The sequence below is a fragment of the Oncorhynchus masou genome, chromosome 4 (assembly GCF_036934945.1).
Source record: "Oncorhynchus masou masou isolate Uvic2021 chromosome 4, UVic_Omas_1.1, whole genome shotgun sequence".
NCBI classification, from domain to species: Eukaryota; Metazoa; Chordata; class Actinopteri; order Salmoniformes; family Salmonidae; genus Oncorhynchus; species Oncorhynchus masou.
This window is the reverse complement of record NC_088215.1, coordinates 15,212,377-15,215,651: the sequence shown is the minus strand read 5'-3', so window position 1 is coordinate 15,215,651 and position 3,275 is coordinate 15,212,377. Positions and strand designations below refer to the sequence as shown.

The 3,275-nt window shown below is 46.7% G+C and overlaps 1 pseudogene; it reads right to left on the bottom strand.

The window, feature by feature from the left end:
* Nucleotides 1-476: 476 nt before the first annotated feature.
* Nucleotides 477-2,873, bottom strand: LOC135520808 (general transcription factor II-I repeat domain-containing protein 2-like; annotated as a pseudogene).
* Between the last annotated feature and the right edge of the window lie 402 nt (nucleotides 2,874-3,275).

The following is a 3,275-nucleotide window of genomic DNA, read 5'->3' as shown; positions in this document are numbered from 1 at the left end:
ACTCTCCACCGTAGTTGAACCCTTGAGAGCCCTCTGTTGCCACGAAACATTGGGGTCATGAAGGGCCAACCAGGGAAGCCCCAACACCACAGGAAACGCAGGAGAATCGATCAGAAAGAGACTAATTCTCTCCTCATGTCCCTCCTGCGTTATCATACATAGGGGAGCTGTGACCTCCCTAATCAGCCCCGACCCTAAAGGACGACTTTCTAAGGCAGGGGTGTCAAACTCAAATACCCAGTGGGCCAAAATGTAAAACCTGAACAAAGTCACGGGGCAACATTGAACAAATTAACCTTTTAATATGGACCCAAACAAGTTTTGCTTTAACATTGAATATGGAACAAGCATCGCTTATTACCATACAATATATAATTTAATAGTGGAGACATGCAAAATCGAATTTCAAATGAAAAAACACATCAATGGCATTCATTTATTAAATAAATAACATTTAAATAAAAATTGTATGCCTCTTTTCTATTTGCAGCCTTCTGATTTAAATACCAAAATAAACTTTTTCCACTGGCTAATAATTTTACAAATAAAATGATAATAAATCAATCAACCATTCAAGCCCATGCCTTGTAGCAAGAAAAAGTGCTTAAAGAAAATGTTAATAATTGCACACTGGTCTAATCTGATGTGCCCAAGCCAGATACCTGGCATCTCTTCTTGGATGCTAGTTCATCAATGTCTGGGCTCAAGCTCTGAGCTGAAGAAATCCTCAGTATCGAGCGAAGATGTTCATCAGTCAGACGTCTCCTGTGAGTTGTTTTGGTCATCTTCATCGAGGAGAAAAGTTGCTCACATAGATAAGTGCTGCCGAACATGGAGAGCATCTGAGCAGCTTGGGTGTGGAGCTGAGGCATTGTGTCAGGGATGAACCGTGGAAACTGTGCGGCGCCCACAGCATCATACTTTGACTTCAGCGTGTCGTTGCACTGGAGTTCAATCAGCTCCATTTGGATGTTGGTTGGTGCATTTTCCACATCAACTGCGAAGGGATTACTAAGCAGTTCAAACTTGCATTTCTGGGCATCGAAGTCGGCAAATCGCCGGCTAAACTCAGCGGCGAGAACACTGAGTTTTTCAGCAAACTGTGCGCATGGGAACACGGCGGTAGAGATCTGCGCTTTTATGGATTGGCAGCAAGGAAAATGGCAAGGGTTTCCTTGCAGCATCTGATTCTCCCACAGGCACAGTTTAATTTTGAAGGCCCTCACTGCAGCGTACATGTCTGTGATGATGCGCCCCCGCCCCTGAAGCTGCAGGTTCAGTGCATCGAGATGGCTCGAGATGTCACAGAGAAAGGCCAGCTCACACAGGAACTTTTGCTCCCGGAGCTCTGCTGTATCCTTCCCTTTGGTTTCCAGGAATTGACATATTTCCTCACGCAGCTCGAAACATCTGTTCAGTACTTTTCCTCTGCTTAGCCATCTCACCTCTGTGTGATACGGCACGTCTGCCTATTCCGAACCACACTCCTCCAGAAAAGATTTAAACTGGCGGTGATTTAGACCTTTGGCTCTTATAAAGTTAACTACCTGTGTTACTGTGGTCATAACATGTTCCATCTTTAGGGCTTTGGCACACAGTGCTTCCTGATGTATGATGCAGTGGTAAACAGTTAGCTCACCTGCACAGTTCTCTTCCCGCATCTTCTCCCGAACCATGCCCACCAGTCCACTCTTTTTACCGCACATCGCTGGCGCACCATCTGTCGTTAATCCAACGAGTTTATCCCACGGCAGCTTTATTTCAGTTACACATTTGGAAACCTCCTCAAAGATTTCCTTTCCTGTGGTTGTGCCATGCATTGATTTGAATCCTAATAGCTCCTCCGTAACACACAGATTTGAGTCCACTCCACGGATGAAGACTGACAGCTGAGCAGTATCAGATGCGTCGCAGCTCTCATCCACAGCGAGGAGAACGCAACAAAATCTTTTCCCTTTTCCATCAGCTGGTCATACAGATTGGTGGCAAGATCACATGTGCGATCAGCTACTGTGTTCCTGCTCAGGCTCATGTTTGAAAATGCTTGTTTTTTCTCTGGGCATACGAGGTCACAAACCTTCATCATGCACTTTTTCATGAACTCTCCCTCATTAAAGGGCCGGGCTGATTTTGCGATCTCTGCTGCCACTATATAACTAGCCTTTACAGCAGCCTCGCTTTGTGATGTGGCTTTTTTAAACATATTCTGTTGTGAAACCAAGCTTCTTTTCATCTCCTCTACTTTCTGGCTCCTTTGAGTCATGTCCAGGTCCTTGTATTTGTCATGGTGTTTCGTTTCATAGTGTCGTCTAATGTTGTACTCCTTACTTACAGCCACGTTGACTCCACAAACAAGACAAACAGGTTTGTCTTTTACATATGTAAACAGATATTCTGCCTCCCACTTGTCCAGAAAGCTCCTGTTTTCTGCCTTTCTTTTCGCTATTTTTGGAAAGGGTTAGCTCGCTGACAGTTGTAGCGTCTATGTTGCTATGACTACTGTCACAGAGGAGAGAGCGTTTCTGGGTCCTGTCCTGATTGGCGCGCGAAAACAGCAGAGCATTATGGGATTCGTAGTATTAGTGGTGAATGCGCTGTATAATACCGGTGTTACAGAGTTTGACACCCATGATCTAAGGCATGTACAGGGAAGGGCACATCAACAGGAACAATAGGATCCCTAATCCACGAGCAAACGAACGGTCAATAAACGGTCATACGGCGTTGGCCCACTCAAGTGCTCTCCCCGACAAACAGGAGATGAGGGCGGACATGCTCTCGTGTCCCGAGGGAGCCGGGTGGATGGTCGCCAGGTAGAGCTCCAACTGGAGCAGGAACCCCTGGCACCTGGCAGCCGTCCCATCATATGCCATCGGGAGCGAGAGCCGAATCCCACTGGGTTCAGGTGACGGAGGAGTGGACAGCGGTGTGGGTTGGGATGAAGTGGACGGGGTTGTGGGAAAAATCCCTCTCTCCCATCGTTCCATGGTGTGCAGCACACAATCCATGGCTGTGCTGCTGGACGCGCTCCTCCACTGGTAACGGAGGACTGGGTGCTCCTGCTGACTTCATATCGTGGTGCGTGTTTCTGTAAAGTGTCAATGTGCAGCAGGGAGGACGGAGTCAGGCGAAGGACACAGAACTGAGTAACAAACGTATTTTACTCGTATAGAATAAACACAACTAATTCCACGCAGGAAAAAATACTCCACCTCACAATCAAGGTGACCGCTTCAACAAATGACAAACACGCACAAAACCATGTGGGAACCAGA